The following is a 19,496-nucleotide window of genomic DNA, read 5'->3' as shown; positions in this document are numbered from 1 at the left end:
TGTCTTTATATTGCGATATGCATCGATATATACGGTTTGTAATTTCTGGGTTGTTGTTGGGCTTTAAATTTTCCTTTATATTTCGAAGTTTCTGCTTCTGTCTTCTATAATCATTATCATCCCTAGTTAATGTTTTCTCCTATTTGCTGCGATTTATACTCCAATTTCTATTTCGGAGCTTCATTCTTTCGTTTCTTCTTCTTGTGACTTAGCACCGCTTGTAATGGTCCAGAATTCGCAGATATGAATTTCCGAATGAACATAGTTAATGTTCTAAGAAGAAATTTGAAATGGCACGGTCTTGATTTGTCAAATTACCAGAATATCCTGTAAAAGACCGAATCATCAAGAAAATATTTTCTTGATATTTCTAGAGGTTAAATAGAATACAAGAGTCGTGTAACATAGCACATGATGACGTTATGATCTGTGAATTATCATGTTCCATTTAGAAACTCAGCATGACTTACTGTAATATAATCACGTTGATCAAGTGTCATTATATCATACTAATTCATGCTTCAGTTTCCAACACCACTTCAAAACATTCATATTTTAAACTTGAAGTTTTTAGAATTTTGAAACTAAAATAGTTTCTTTTATGATGTAACACAGATAGCGTGAAGAGATATCTAATTTCGGATAAGAATAGTTATGAAGTATCTTCAGAAATATGGAGGATTTTTATAATGAAAGATACGATGATATCTTAGAATTTCTAATATCAGAGGATGATGAAGAATATTATCCGCAAGGGTTTAGAGTCAGGAGCAAGGTATTCGATAATGACTTCCGTAGATACTGAATCATTTGGATTCTTTGAAGGCAGATTTAGTCCTTGTGATTTGTCCAAAGCCTCCTTCATAGTTTGCTCAATCCATTTTCCAGTTCTAAACCTTCTCTTTTTTAGAGCTTTGCCAACACACTATTCTTTATCATCAAACTTTTTACTGTTAAGGTTGTTTACAGTTTTTGCTGCTTCATCAGCATTTTCAAAATTTTTCGAGATCTAGTTCGCAATTTTTGGGTGTTTTTCAGAAACTTTACATTCGAAGTATGTGAGTCTAGAAGATAGATGTTATATGTACACATATAACTGTTGGCCTAGACATGCTGTGAGATTTCAAAATACTGATTGCTGATTCCCGGTAATTGACATGGCAATTATTGTTACAAGATGTGGATGAGTATATGATAGGGTCTTAATGAACAAATATAATGGTTTTTCAGAAAGACTTACGCCAAAGAGTAACGAAGTTGCTGGTACATCTGCTGATAATGTGGTGGAATATAAAAGGTTCCCTGGTAACGATGGCGAAAAGACAACGTATATCTTAAGGTTATAATAAGGCTAGTCCGACTGAAAATTCGAAGTTGACTTGATGGAGCTGTGACAAAATTGACTACTTTGGAAAAGGATTGCAAGTCATTTTTGCTAATGAATGTCAAAGGATCTGATACGAATACGTGTTAAACTATGACTTTGGTTTCGAGGGTTTTTCAGGTACAAGACTATGGGTAACATGTGGTTGGATCATCATCTCAATTGTTCATTGTTTGAAGTGTCTTCAGGAATTTCGAAGGGTTTGAACACAGATTGTAATCGTCAATACACATATGCTATTCTAGAATTTTGAATGATACGAATATTTTTCTGGACTCTATGTATAGAAATGATGTTCTGGCACAGTTTTGAAATCAAAGTATAGCTTTGAAAGCTGTAGGAATCTAAGAGTAATGATTTCGGTTATATCTCGAATTGAATTTTGCGATTTCAAAATCAGAATATGTAATTGAATTTGAATGAGTATGGTTGTTTTGATTTCTATGAAAGGATGTATATTGTTATCATAATAGTGAGTATAGTTGCTGGTTGCTTAATCAGATTCGAAGAATGTAATATATTAATTGTGAATTTATATATCTCTCGGGTATTACCTACCCGTTAAAAAAAATTTCACAATTAATATTTTGTACAAAAGAATTTTTTTATTACAGTCTTTATGAAAATATATATATGTATATTTTCTTCAGATGTAACATAGATTTAATGAGTTAATATTAAATTAAACTCATTTAATTTATGGTTGAAACTAGAATTGAGTAATTCCTAAAACTTTAGAAATTACATAAGTATTTCTTATATATAATAGAAATTATGAATTAATACTTTGCGTGATGTTGGTGTTCGTGGAAATCTTGTGAATTTCGCAAGGTACGAATGATGTTATCAGAAAAGTTTCTAGTACATCGATGATGACAGTGTAAAATCAAACATATATTTGAATAATACACTTGGTTTATTATGATTTGGAATTTATTGAATTGAGACAGAAATTGTAGTTAACGATGGTTAAGTTGCGAACGACGGACGTACCTTATTGCATATTAGTAATATGAATTAACCGAGTAGTTAAGATTCACACATAATAGTTTAGTACGGAAAGTTTTATTATGGTTTAAAAATTTATATATATATATATATATATATATATATATATATATATATATATATATATATATATATATATATATATATATATATATATATATATATATATATATATATATATAAGATATACATATAAATCCTTCAGTGGAAATAAGTTAATACTTCATAACTCGTTGATATGACATACTTGTTGTTGATTTGTAATGATGTCCACGGTGATTCTTGAACTTGCGCAGTTCGTAATGTTATAGGTGCTGCTGTTGATGGTGATGCTACGGTGATTCTGATGATACTGACGGCACTGACTATGATGGTGATGCTACGGTACTGTTGATGTTGTTGGTAAAACAAGTCTGGCTTGTAAGTCGTACACCATTTTCGATTCAAATTTTCTACTCTACCGTCTCCGTTCACTCATCTGATTTACAGTCAGAATTAAATAATCTCTAAGATTTTGGAGATTACATAATCGCCGCAAAGATATCTCTTCAATGAAGTTATGAATTAATACTTCATCGTTTGTTGTTGTTGATATTCCTGGATATTTACAGGGCATATGACGTTGATGCTTGAGATACAGATTATGATGTTGCGGTGTGGGATGCAGATGTTGTTGGTGGTGGTGGTGATGGTACAGTTGGTGTTGCTGATGGTGGTACTGTCTATGCTGCTGGTGCTGCTGCTGGTGTTTGTAACCTTTGCACCATATTCTCCAAAGTCACTACCCGAGCGCGAAGCTCGTTGACTTCTTCTATTACACCGGGGTGATTGTCGATTCGGACGAGCGGATAAATAAAATCTAGAATTTGATGTAGTATATAATCGTGACGAGATACTCTGGAAATGAGAGAGAAAATGGTGTTTCGGACCGGTTCGCCGGTAAGTGCTTCAGGTTCTTCGCCAAGAGGACAATGTGGTGGATGGAAGGGATCACCTTCTTCTTGTCTCCAATGATTGAAAAGGCTACGAACCCATCCCCAATTCATCCAGAATAGATGATGGCTGATTGGTTGGTCCATTCCGATCACACTGCTTTCAGAGCTTGAGTGGGATTCCATTTTGGAATCCGAGGGACTTGAGCTAATGACGAATTCCATTTCTTACGATTGAGTAAAGGATTTTTCGAAATGAAAAGAATTTTCCGACTATCGGATGGTATTCTAATTACATAGAATATCTATATATATATATAGAGCAAAAGATTTTGTAGATTACGGAGGAATTTACGGAATATGTCAGGCAAAGTTTACAGTAACAGATATGCTAAGATATGAATTAGCAGATATGCTAAGATATGAATTTTGTCTATACACTATTCATGCAATCAATGCAATAAGATGTGTCTAAACTAAGAATGATAAGCTCGTAATTTCCGACAAAAATGATAAGCAAAACTTTTGACATGCAGACACGGTCGAAGTCCAGACTCACTAATGCATCCTAATGACTTATCAGTTAGACACACTAATGCAAGACCTGGTTCGCTAAGACCACCGCTCTGATACCACATGAAGCGACCCGTCCTAATCTTTAAGGACGAATACAAGTACATATGGATACATTGCGAGGTATTTGTCCTCTATATGATACATTTTACAAACATTGCATTCGTTTTTAAAGACCAACTTTCATTACATCGAAAGTTGACAGGCATGCATACCATTTCATAATATTCAACCTATAAATGACCTAATATGTCATTTACTTAATAATAATCTCTATCGAACTCAACGACTTGAATGCAACGTCTTTTGAAATATGCCATGAATGACTCCAAGTAATATCTTTAAATTGAGCAAATGCACAGCGGAAGATTTTTTCAATCCTGAGAATAAACATGCTTTAAAGTGTCAACCAAAAGGTTGGTGAGTTCATTAGTTTATCATAATCGATCATTTCCATAATTTTAATAGACCACAAGATTTCCTTTATTCAATAATCATACACTCGCAAGTGTTTAAAAAATCATTCATATGGATTGAACACCTGGTAACCGACATTAACATCATGCATATAGAATATCCCCAAACCAGAAATCCATCTGTATAATATAAACTCGAAGTACTAAAGCATACCATTTTCCAGTATGGGGGTGTTAGTGCCCGTAGATCTACCTTTAGGATTCGCGTCAATTAGGGTGTCTGTTCCCTAATTCTTAGGCTACCAAGCTAAAAGGGGTGATATTCGATTCGATAAACCAACCATAGAATGTAGTTTCGATTACTTGTGTCTATTACATAAACATTTATAAAAGCAACGCATGTATTCTCAGTCCCAAAAATATATATTGCAAAAGCATTTAAAAAGGGAGCAAATAAAACTCACCATACTGTAATTCGTAGTAAAAATACATATGACGTCATTGGACAAGTGCAAGGTTGGCCTTGGATTCACGAACCTATATTAATTATATATATTTATATGTTGGTCAATATTTGTCTAACAATTTAGGTTCAACCGTAGTGTATCACAATCTTAATGCTCGAGTCTAATATGTAAAAGTCAACAAAAGTCAATTTGACTCAAAATGATTTTTACAATTTATACATGATTATTATATAGTTTAAATATAGTCGTTTTATATTTTTAAATATTTTTAACAAATTTATTAGAGTAAATAATATAATTCATTTATTAATAAATAAAATTTTATATTTAAAATTTATATAATAAAAATATACTTTTATATATCTTAAATAATAGAATTTGTAAAGTTCATTTAATATCATAAAAATAATATGATAGGTATTATTAATGTAATTATATTACACATAGTAAAATATCTTTGTTTCACATATTTAGAAAATAATATCGATAATAACAATAGTAAGTAAAAGTTATATTATTTTGTAATAATAATTATTATTATTTAACAATAATAATAACAATATTTATATTTACTAAAAATGATATTATGATAAAATGATAGTTTTTATTAGTAATAATACTAAAATGATAATAATAATTATATTAACAATGATATTCCTATAAATAATAATTTTTGTAAAAATGATAGTTTTAATATTAATAATACTTTTTATAATAATAATGATAAAAATAATGGAAACGATATTTTTATCTAAATCAATAACTTACAATATTTTTTATTTCATCATGATACAGATACTCATTATTTCCTAATCGATTCATTTAATAGTTTTTAATCGTCTTTTATATCGCGTTCATATTTATGATAATAATAGTAATCATAATAATTAGGTGTTGCTAATATTAGTTTTAATTATAATAATACTAATAATAATAAATATTATGATAATATTAATGATAATACTAATAACTATTTTAATGATAATAATAATAATACTAATTATAACTTTAACGACAATAACGATAGTAATAATAAAAAAAAAAAATAACGCTTTTCAAAAAAAAAATAATAATAAAAATAACAATTTTTAATGATAATACCTTTTATTAATAATGATAATGATAATAATAATAATGATAATACTAATAATAATTAAATTATAACGACGATAATAATAATCATTTTTAATAATCATACAAAAATTCAATTCACTATAACTTCTAATCCGTTCATCAAAACCATTCGATATCTAAATGAAAAGTTCTCAATTTTTCGCTAGCTTTCCAACGACATGCATATCATATACCTTATCTCAACCGCATATGTAACTAGTTCATAATCTATCGTCAACTACTTAATGACAATATTAAATGTACAAGCATGCATAATCCTATATACTCGAGCACTAGTCAGGGATACACTATTAATATATGAAAGTTAAGTTATGAGTGCTCACGTATCAATATTGAGATTCTATATTGCAGGAAAGTACGTAGACGCAATGGAGATGATAAACACTAGTTTGACCTCACGAACGATACTCATAAACCATACCCATAGCCTCCATAGCTATAACCCATAAATTACTTAGCTTTAACCCATTTGAAAACCCGTATTGAAAGATCACCCGAGCATCATCTTGTTGTAGTATAGTTTATTCGTATCTTAAAATTTAAAATTTTATAATAAAAATAATATGACGTAACACACATATATATGTATGCGTGTATATTAAATAGAGAAGAGAGAAAAAAATGAAGATATCATATTGAGTACCATTTACAACTTTTGTGTGGTTTATATAACAATAAAAGAATCAAGATGTATCTCTATCTATTAATCCCATCGGTCCCAATAAAAATTGAATTATTGTAATTTGCCAAAATATATATTAACTTAATTTCACGTGCAGTCTCAACTTGTAAGACTTAGTAGCTAAATTTCTTGTGTGGGGTCGTTTTGTTTAGCTGGCTAGATTGTAGCACAGCAGATTATGACTCCTTTGGACCTTTACAACCTAATCAACTTGTATATACTCCGTACTTATAACTAGTCAATTTAACACATTTAGATCCAAGAATGAAAATGAATTTAATGTATCTATATAAAATATAATAATTAAATAATAAATAATATAATAATATATTAATAACAATCAAACGTGAGAATTGAAAACATAATACTAGATTCCACCATCCATGACTTTATGTCATCATCACTGTTTTTCTTTTTCGTCCCGTATTTTCACGTGCTGTTATTTTATGCCCCATACTAATAATTGGTGTCAAAAAGTCTTAGAAAAATTTTAAAATTTAGAATAACGTTAAAATGTTTATCCTTTTCATGACATCTAAGAAATGAATTGTTAAAAGTGGTGCTAGATATTTCTAAAGTTTATATTCGATTTTAAATAAAACTTACCACTCGAAATGTTATATATAAAATTTATAGTTATAAAATTATACTTTTTACAAAAATTAAAGTTTTAAAATGGGTTAAGGCTACGAATTAGTTTTTAGTTTTTTTTTTAATATGCGCCTCAGACAAGTTGACATGCGCCACATTTTTAAGTTCATACATACCTACATACTCACTAATTACATATGTATGTTAATTAGTTTAATATGTTGTCTAGACAAAAACATGTGCCACATTTAATTAATATCTTAGATCAACTAGTAAACGTAGTGAAATTTTAATACTTGATTAGTCACAAGTATTATTAAATAAGCCTATGAGCAACGAGTGGTAAAAAGTGTACCCATGTCTAAAATAGTATATACATTTGATTTAAGAAAAACGTACCACTCATAATGTAATATATAAAGTTTATAGTTTAAATATAACTAAAAGGATAATTATATTTTATTAAACTTAAAGTTTTCAAAATCTTTTACCAACTCCCATCTTATATATAATATATTTTTTTTTTATAGTTTGATATATAATTCGTTGATATAATTGAAAACGAATATTGTTATTATTTAATATATTTGAAAAGTATTTTAATAAGATTCATTATATCGTAACTTATATTATTTTAAAAAAATTCATATAATATTTTCATAAATATCTTTTATTTAAAAACTGTTGTTCGCGAATCGTCGAGAAAGTCTAAAGGATAATCAAACGTATGCCATCATCCTAATGTAACATGTCAAATGGGTTTATCTAGTCGATGAACCTTATCCCAGTTATTTATTCTATATGATCAATCATTATGAAAGCTAAATAATTAACTTATCAAATGACACGAGGAAACTATTGTAAAGTATGTATTGGAGATCAAACAGGAATCTCCACTAACATTTGTCTAACACTCGTTAATTGGCACATTGTTTTCACTTGTAAATTACTTTACCAATTATTCCGAATACCGTTAAAAGAATAGATTTCTTAAATCATAGTGGACCTCACAGCAGAGACCCGAAATCATATCACAATGAATTTGATAATTCAATCATTTGATCTTATATTATACTTCCGTCGATAAATATATTAAACGTATATTGAAACAATACGTTCATGTAAAGTGTTATACATCTAATACCTTTTTGACGTTTCCAAGTTATAATATATATATATATATATATATATATATATATATATATATATATATATATATATATATATATATATATATATATATATATATATACATCTATATTCATATCCAACAATATAATGGTTCGTGAATCGTTGGAATCTGGTCGAGGTTAAATGAATGAATGAACATAGTTTAAAATTCTTGAGATTCAACTTAACAAACTTTGATTATCGTGTTGGAATAATATAAAGTTTAAAGTTTAAATTTGATCGAAAATTTCTGGGTTGTCACAGTACCTACCCGTTAAAGAAATTTCGTCCCCGAAATTTGATCGAGGTCGTCATGACTAACAGTAAGAATGTTATTATGACGAATATAAGCTGATACATAGAGTTTTAACATAATTAAGAAATACGGATAAAATGATTCGATTTATCGAAGCGTATGAGTGAAGCTATCGTAAAAGAGTGAAATGAGAAAATAAAGGTTTGCCTTATCTTTTGATGTCATCACGGTTGATTTCCGGATTAAAAAAAATCTTTGTAATCTATATAGGATTTGATTCTTCGGTGATTAAGGAAATTATGATCCTCTTCGATTTAATGCGATAATCCATCTCGATTTCTATGTCGAATATTTCACTATAAATCCACCTCATTCATTTCCTTACAACTCACACCTTCTATTCTTTCTCCTCAACTCATACTTTAAAGCATTGATCAATATGCTTCATCCAGTTCTGCTTCTCGATATACTTCTAACTTTCATATCTGTCATTCTTCTTTTTCACCTGCCGCCGAAAGAATCTATTTACTTCTACTATACTTTGGATTTTAGAGTGTTTTTAGTCCTCCCGTGTCTTTATATTGCGATATGCATCGATATATACGGTTTGTAATTTCTGGGTTGTTGTTGGGCTTTAAATTTTCCTTTATATTTCGAAGTTTCTGCTTTTGTCTTCTATAATCATTGTCATCCCTAGTTAATGCTTTCTCCTATTTGCTGCGATTTATACTCCAATTTCTATTTCGGAGCTTCATTCTTTCATTTCTTCTTCTTGCGATTTAGCACCGCTTGTAATGGTCCAGAATTCGTAGATATGAATTTCAGAATGAACATAGTTAATGTTCTAAGAAGAAATTTGAAATGGCACGGTCTTGATTTTTCAAATTACCAGAATATCCTGTAAAAGACCGAATCATCGAGAAAATATTTTCTTGATATTTCTAGAGGTTAAATAGAATACAAGAGTCGTGTAACATAGCACATGATGACGTTATGATCTGTGAATCATCATGTTCTATTTAGAAACTCAGCATGACTTACTGTAATATAATCACATTGATCAAGTGTCATTATATCATGTTAATTCATGCTTCAGTTCCCAACACCACTTCAAAACATTCATATTTTAAACTTGAAGTTTTCAGAATTTAAAAACTAAAATAGTTTCTTTTATGATGTAACACAGATAGCGCGAAGAGATAACTAATTTCGGATAAGAATAGTTATGAAATATCTTCAGAAATATGGAGGATTTTTATAATGAAAGATACGATGATATCTTAGAATTTCTAATATTAGAGGATGATGAAGAATATTGTCCGTAAGGGTTGAGAGTCAGGAGCAAGGTATTCGATAATGACTTCCGTAGATACTGAATCATTTGGATTCTTTGAAGGCAGATTTAGTCCTTGTGATTTGTCCACAGCCTCCTTCATAGTTTGCTTAATCCGTTTTCCAGTTCCAAACCTTCTCTTTTTCAGAGCTTTGCCAACACACTATTCTTTATCATCAAACTTTTGACTGTTAAGGTTGTTTACAGTTTTTGCTGCTTCATCAGCATTTTCAAAATTTCGAGATCTAGTTCGTAGTTTTTGGGTGTTTTTCAGAAACTTCACTTTCAAAGTATGTGAGTCTAAAAGATAGATGTTATATGTACACATATAACTGATGGCGTAGACATGCTGTGAGATTTCAAAATACTGATTGCTGATTCCCGGTAATTGACTTGGCAATTATTGTTACAAAATGGATGAGTATATGATAGGGTTTTAATGAACAAATATAATGGTTTTTCAGAAAGACTTATGCCAAAGAGTAACGAAGTTGCTGGTACATCTGCTGATAATGTGGTGGAATATAAAAGGTTCCCTGGTAACGATGGCGAAAAGACAACGTATATCTCAGGGTTATAATAAGGCTAGTCCGACTGAAAATTCGAAGTTGACTTGATGGAGCTGTGACAAAATTGACTACTTTGGAAAAGGATTGCAAGTCATTTTTGCTAATAAATGTCAAAGGATCTGATACGGATACGTGTTAACCTATGACTTTAGTTTCGAGGGTTTTTCAGGTACAAGACTGTGGGTAACATGTGGTTGGATCATCATCTCGATTGTTCATTGTTTGAAGTGTCTTCAGGAATTTCGAAGGGTTTGAACACAGATTGTAATCGTCAATACACATATGTTGTTCTAGAATTTTGAATGATACGAATATTTTTCTGGACTCTATGTATAGAAATGATGTTCTAGTACAGTTTTGAAATCAAAGTATAGCTTTGAAAGCTATAGGAATCTAAGAGTAATGATTTCGGTTATATCTCAAATTGAATTTTGCGATTTCAAAATCAGAATATGTAATTGAATTTGAATGAGTATAGTTGTTTTGATTTCTATGAAAGGATGTATATTGTTATCATAATAGTGAGTGTAGTTGTTGGTTGCTGAATCAGATTCGAAGAATGTAATATATTAGTTGTGAATTTATATATCTCTCGGGTATTACCTACCCGTTAAAAAAAATTTCACAATTAATATTTTGTACAAAAGAATTTTTTTATTACAGTCTTTATGAAAATATATATATATATATGTATATTTTCTTCAGATGTAACATAGATTTAATGAGTTAATATTAAATTAAACTCATTTAATTTATGGTTGAAACTAGAATTGAGTAATCCCTAAAACTTTAGAAATTACATAAGTATTTTTTATATATAATACAAATTATGAATTAATACTTTGCGTGATGTTGGTGTTCGTGGAATTCTTGTGAATTTCGCAAGGTACGAATGATGTTATCTGAAAAGTTTCTAGTACATCGATGATGACAGTGTAAAATCAAACATATATTTGAATAATACACTTGGTTTATTATGAGTTAGAATTTATTGAATTGAGACAGAAATTGTAGTTAACGATGGTTAAGTTGCGAACGAAGGACGTACCTCATTGCATATTAGTAATATGAATTAACCTAGTAGTTAACATTCACACATAATAGCTTAGTACGGAAAGTTTTATTATGGTTTAAAAATTTATATATATATAAGATATACATATAAATCCTTCAGTGGAAATAAGTTAATACTTCATAACTCGTTGATATGACATACTTGTTATTGATTTGTAATGATGTCGACGGTGATTCTTGAACTTGCGGAGTTCGTAATGTTATAGGTGCTGTTGATTCTGATGATACTGACGGCACTGACTGTGATGGTGATGCTACGGTACTGTTGATGTTGTTGGTAAAACAAGTCTGGCTTGTAAGTCGTACACCATTTTCGATTCAAATTTTCTACTCTACCGTGTCCGTTCACTCATCTGATTTACGATCAGAATTAAATAATCTCTAAGATTTTGGAGATTACATAATCGCCCCAAAGATATCTCTTCAATGAAGTTATGAATTAATACTTCATCGTTTGTTGTTGTTGATATTCCTGGATATTTACAGGGCGTATGACGTTGATGCTTGAGATACAGATTGTCATGTTGCGGTGTAGGATGCGAATGTTGTTGTTGGTGGTGGTGATGGTACAGTTGGTGTTGCTGATGGTGGTACTGTCTATGCTGCTGTTGCTGCTGCTGGTGTTTGTAACCTTTACACCATATTCTCTAAAGTCACTAACCGAGCGCGAAGCTCGTTGACTTCTTCTATTACACCGGGGTGATTGTCGGTTCGGACGAGCGGTTAAATAAAATCTAGAATTTGATGTAGTATATAATCGTGACGAGATACTCTGGAAATAAGAGAGAAAATGGTGTTTCAGACCGGTTCGTCGGTAAGTGCTTCAGGTTCTTCGCCAAGAGGACAATGTGTTGGATGGAAGGGATCACCTTCTTCTTGTCTCCAATGATTGAGAAGGCTACGAACCCATCCCCAATTCATGCGGAATAGATGATGGCTGATTGGTTGGTCGATTCCGATCACACTGCTTTTAGAGCTTGAGTGGGATTCCATTTCGGAATCTGAGGGACTTGAACTAATGACGTATTCCATTTCGTACGATTGAGTAAAGGATTTTTCGAAATGAAAAGAATTTTCTGACTATCGGATGGTATTCTAATTATATAGAATATCTATATATATAGAGCAAAAGATTTCGTAGATTACGGAGGAATTTACGGAATATGTCAGGCAAAGTTTACAGTAACAGATACGCTAAGATATGAATTAGCAGATACGCTAAGATATGAATTTTGTCTATACACTATTCATGCAATCAATGCAATAAGATGTGTCTAGACTAAGAATGATAAGCTGGTAATTTCTGACAAAAATGATAAGCAAAACTTTTGACATGCATACACGGTCGAAGTCCAGACTCACTAATGCATCCTAACGACTTATCAGTTAGACACACTAATGCAAGACCTGGTTCGCTAAGACCACCGCTCTGATACCACATGAAGCGACTCGCCCTAATCTATAAGGACGAATACAAATACATATGGATACATTGCGAGGTATTTGTCCTCTATATGATACATTTTACAAACATTGCATTCATTTTTAAAGACCAACTTTCATTACATCGAAAGTTGACAGGCATTCATACCATTTCATAATATTCAATCTATAAATGCCCTAATATGTCATTTACTTAATAATAATCTCTATCGAACTCAACGACTTGAATGCAACATCTTTTGAAATATGCCATGAATGACTCCAAGTAATATCTTTAAATTGAGCAAATGCACAGTGAAAGATTTCTTTCAATCCTGAGAATAAACATGCTTTAAAGTGTCAACCAAAAGGTTGGTGAGTTCATTAGTTTATCATAATCGATCATTTCCATAATTTTAATAGACCACGAGATTTTCTTTATTCATTAATCATACACTAGCAAGTGTTTAAAAAATCATTCATATGGATTGAACACTTGGTAACCGACATTAACATCATGCATATAGAATATCCCCAAACCAGAAATCCATCTGTATAATATAAACTCGAAGTACTAAAGCATACCATTTTCCAGTATGGGGGTGTTAGTGCCCGTAGATCTACCTTTAGGATTCGCGTCAATTAGGGTGTCTGTTCCCTAATTCTTAGGCTACCAAGCTAAAAGGGGTGATATTCGATTCGATAATCCAATCATAGAATGTAGTTTCGATTACTTGTGTCTATTTCGTAAAACATTTATAAAAGCAACGCATGTATTCTCAGTCCCAAAAATATATATTGCAAAAGCATTTAAAAATGGAGCAAATGAAACTCACCATACTGTAATTCGTAGTAAAAATACATATGACGTCATTGGACAAGTGCAAGGTTGGCCTTGGATTCACGAACCTATATTAATTATATATATTTATATGTTGGTCAATATTTGTCTAACAATTTAGGTTCAACCGTAGTGTATCACAATCCTAATGCTCGAGTCTAATATGTAAAAGTCAACAAAAGTCAATTTGACTCAAAATGATTTCCACAATTTATATATGATTATTATATAATTTAAATATAGTCGTTTTATATTTTTAAATATTTTTAACAAATTTATTAGAGTAAATAATATAATTCATTTATTAATAAATAAAATTTTATATTTAAAATTTATATAATAAAAATATACTTTTATATAACTTAAATAATAGAATTTGTAAAGTTCATTTAATATCATAAAAATAATATGATAGGTATTATTAATGTAATTATATTACATGTAGTAAAATATCTTTGTATCACATATTTAGAAAATAATATCGATAATAACAATAGTAAGTAAAAGTTTTATTATTTTGTAATAATAATTATTATTATTCAACAATAATAATAACAATATTTATATTTACTAAAAATGATATTATGATAAAATGATAGTTTTTATTAGTAATAATACTAAAATGATAATAATAATTATATTAACAATGATATTCCTATAAATAATAATTTTTGTAAAAATGATAGTTTTAATATTAATAATACTTTTTATAATAATAATGATAAAAATAATGGAAACGATATTTTTATCTAAATCAATAACTTACAATATTTTTTATTTCATCATGATACAGATACTCATTATTTCCTAATCGATTCGTTTAATAGTTTTTAACCGTCTTTTATGTCGCGTTCATATTTATGATAATAATAGTAATCATAATAATTAGCAGTTGCTAATATTAGTTTTAATTATAATAATACTAATAATAATAAATATTATGATAATATTAATGATAATACTAATAACAATTTTAATGATAATAATAACAATACTAATTATAACTTTAACGATAATAACGATAGTAATAATAATAAAAATAACAATTTTTAATGATAATACCTTTTATTAATAATGATAATGATAATAATAATAACGATAATACTAATAATAATTAAATTATAACGACAATAATAATAATCATTTTTAATAATAATACAAAAATTCAATTGATTATAACTTCTAATCCGTTCATCGAAACCATTCGATATCTAAATGAAAAGTTCTCAATTTTTCGCTAGCTTTCCAAAGACATGCATATCATATACCTTATCTCAACCGCATATGTAACTAGTTCATAATCTATATTCAACTACTTAATGAAAATATTAAATGTACAAGCATGCATAATCCTATATACTCAAGCACTAGTCAGGGATACACTATTAATATATAAAAATTAAGTTATGAGTGCTCACGTATCAATATTGAGATTCTATATTGCAGGAAAGTACGTAGACACAACGGAGATGATAAACACTAGTTTGACCTCACGAACAATACACATAAACCATACCCATAACCTCCATAGCTATAACCCATAAATTCCTTAGCTTTAACCCATTTGAAAACCCGTATTGAAAGATCACCCGAGCATCATCTTGTTGTAGTATAGTTTATTCGTATCTTAAAATTTAAAATTTTATAATAAAAATAATATGACGTAACACACATATATATGTATGCGTGTATATTAAATAGAGAAGAAAGAAAAAAATGAAGATATCATATCGAGTACCATTTACAACTTGTGTGTGGTTTATATAACAATAAAAGAATCAAGATGTATCTCTATCTATTAATCCCATCGGTCCCAATAAAAATTGAATTATTGCAATTTGCCAAAATATATATTAACTTAATTTCACGTGCAGTCTCAACTTGTAAGACTTAGTAGCCAAATTTCTTGTGTGGGGTCGTTTTGTTTAGCTGGCTAGATTGTAGCACAGCAGATTATGACTCCTTTGGACCTTTACAACCTAATCAACTTGTATATACTCCGTACTTATAACTAGTCAATTTAACACATTTAGATCCAAGAATGAAAATGAATTTAATGTATCTATATTAAATATAATAATTAAATAATAAATAATATAATAATATATTAATAATAATCAAACGTGAGAATTGAAAACATAATACTAGATTCCACCATCCATGACTTTATGTCATCATCACTGTTTTTCTTTTTCGTCCCGTATTTTCACGTGCTGTTATTTTATGCCCCGTACTAATAATTGGTGTCAAAAAGTCTTAGAAAAATTTTAAAATTTAGAATAACGTTAAAATGTTTATCCTTTTCATGACATCTTAGAAATGAATTGTTAAAAGTGGTGCTAGATATTTCTAAAGTTTATATTCGATTTTAAATAAAACTTACCACTCGAACTGTTATATATAAAATTTATAGTTATAAAATTATACTTTTTACAAAAATTAAAGTTTAAAAATGGGTTAAGGCTACGAATTAGTTTTTAGTTTTTTTTTTTAAATATGCGCCTCAGACAAGTTGACATGCGCCACATTTTTAAGTTCATACATACCTACATACTCACTAATTACATATGTATGTTAATTAGTTTAATATGTTGTCTAGACAAAAACATGCGCCACATTTAATTAATATCTTAGATCAACTAGTAAATGTAGTGAAATTTTAATACTTGATTAGTCACAAGTATTATTAAATAAGCCTATGAGCAACGAGTGGTAAAAAGTGTACCCATGTCAAAAATAGTATATACATTTGATTTAAGAAAAACGTACCACTCATAATGTAATATATAAAGTTTATAGTTTATATATAACTAAAAGGATAATTATATTTTATTAAACTTAAAGTTTTCAAAATCTTTTACCAACTTCCATCTTATATATAATATATATTTTTTTATAGTTTGATATATAATTCGTTGATATAATTGAAAATGAATATTGTTATTATTTAATATATTTGAAAAGTATTTTAATAAGATTCATTATATCGTAACTTATATTATTTTAAAAAAATTCATATAATATTTTCATAAATATCTTTTATTTAAAAACTGTTGTTCGCGAATCGTCGAGAAAGTCTAAAGGATAATCAAACGTATGCCATCATCCTAATGTAACATGTCAAATGGGTTTATCTAGTCGACGAACCTTATCCCATTTATTTATTCTATATGATCAATCATTATGAAAGCTAAATAATTAACTTATCAAATGACACGAGGAAACTATTGTAAAGTATGTATTGGAGATCAAACAGGAATCTCCACTAACATTTGTCTAACACTCGTTAATTGGCACTTTGTTCTCACTTGTAAATTACTTTACCAATTATTCCGAATACCGTTAAAAGAATAGATTTTTTAAATCATAGTGGACCTCACAGCAGAGACCCAAAATCATATCACAATGAATTTGATAATTCAATCATTTGATCTTATATTATACTTCCATCGATAAATATATTAAACGTATATTGAAACAATACGTTCATGTAAAGTGTTATACATCTAATACCTTTTTAATGTTTCCAAGTTATAATATATATATATATATATATATATATATATATATATATATATATATATATATATATATATCCAACAATATAATAGTTCATGAATCGTTGGAATCTGGTCGAGGTTAAATGAATGTATGAACATAGTTTAAAATTCTTGAGATTCAACTTAACAAACTTTGCTTATCCTGTCGGAATAATATAAAGATTAAAGTTTAAATTTGATCGAAAATTTCCGGGTTATCACAGTACCTACCTGTTAAAGAAATTTCATCCCCGAAATTTGATCGAGGTCGTCATGACTAACAGTAAGAATGTTATTATGATGAATATAAGCTGATACATAGAGTTTTAACATGATTAAGAAATACGGATAAAATGATTCGATTTCTCGAAGCGTATGAGTGAAGCTATCGTAAAAGAGTGAAATGAGAAAATAAAGGTTTGCCTTATCTTTTGACGTCAACAGGGTTGATTTTCGGATTAAAGAAAATCTTTGTAATCTATACAGGATTTGATTCTTCGGTGATTAAGGAAATTATGATCCTCTTCGATTTAATGCGATAATCCATCTCGATTTCTATGTCGGATATTTCACTATAAATCCACCTCATTCGTTTCCTTACAACTCACACCTTCTATTCTTTCTCCTCAACTCCTAATTTAAAGCATTGATCAATATGCTTCATCCAGTTCTGCTTCTCGATATACTTCTAACTTTCATATCTGTCATTCTTCTTTTTCACCTGCCACCGGAAGAATCTATTTACTTCTACTATACTTTGGGTTTTATAGTGTTTTTAGTCCTCCCGTGTCTTTATATTGCGATATGCATCGATATATACGGTTTGTAATTTTTGGGTTGTTGTTGGGCTTTATATTTTCCTTTATATTTCGAAGTTTCTGCTTCTGTCTTCTATAATTATTGTCATCCCTAGTTAATGCTTTCTTCTATTTGCTGTGATTTATACTCCAATTTCTATTTCGGAGCTTCATTCTTTCGTTTCTTCTTCTTGCGATTTAGCACCGCTTGTAATGGTCCAGAATTCGTAGATATGAATTTCAGAATGAACATAGTTAATGTTCTAAGAAGAAATTTGAAATGGCACTGTCTTGATTTGTCAAATTACTAGAATATCCTGTAAAAGACCGAATCATCAAGAAAATATTTTCTTGATATTTCTAGAGGTTAAATAGAATACAAGAGTCGTGTAACATAGCACATGATGACGTTATGATATGTGAATCATCATGTTCCATTTAGAAACTCAGCATGACTTACTGTAATATAATCACGTTGATCAAGTGTCATTATATCATGCTAATTCATGCTTCAGTTCCCAACACCACTTCAAAACATTCATATTTTAAACTTGAAGTTTTCAGAATTTATGATAATGCTAAAAACGAACATATATTTCATAGCATTATTCCTCAAGAAAGACAAGCTTTTAGTTGCAATTGTTCTATTTACAAGTGATATTCGTTTAAATAATAAAAGGTGAAGACAAAAGACAGATTCGACGAATTGAAGACGCAAACGACCAAAAAGCTCAAAAGTACAAAAGACAATCAAAGAGGTTCCAATTATTGATAAGAAACGTCTCGAAATTACAAGAGTACAAGATTCAAAACGCAAAGTACAAGATATTAAATTGTACGCAAGGACGTTCGAAAATCCAGAACCGGGACCAGAGTCAACTCTCAACGCTCGACGCAACGGACTAAAAATTACAAGTTAACTATGTATATAAATATAATATAATATATAATTAATTATATTAATTATATATATATTATATTTATAAATAAAAACCGTCGGCAGAGAAAGACTCCAAAGTTGTGAGCTGTAATTTCAATCTCCGCGACTCGCGGAGTTTGAAGGCCAAAAAGGCCGCGAGTCGCGGAGCCCCAATTTCAGAAAATCCCTATAAAGCTCGCGCATTCTGATCGTAATCCATCATCTTTTTTCTTCTTCTCCTCATACGTAAAATATATATATATATATATAATTTATATTTTAATTTTAATTATAATTCTAATAATAAGGGTATGTTAGCGAATGTTGTAAGGGTGTAAGTCGAAATTCTGTCCGTGTAACGCTACGCTATTTTTAATCATTGTAAGTTA

Source organism: Rutidosis leptorrhynchoides, chromosome 5 (genome assembly GCF_046630445.1).
Source record: "Rutidosis leptorrhynchoides isolate AG116_Rl617_1_P2 chromosome 5, CSIRO_AGI_Rlap_v1, whole genome shotgun sequence".
Taxonomy (NCBI): Eukaryota; Viridiplantae; Streptophyta; class Magnoliopsida; order Asterales; family Asteraceae; genus Rutidosis; species Rutidosis leptorrhynchoides.
This window is presented reverse-complemented; position numbering follows the sequence as displayed.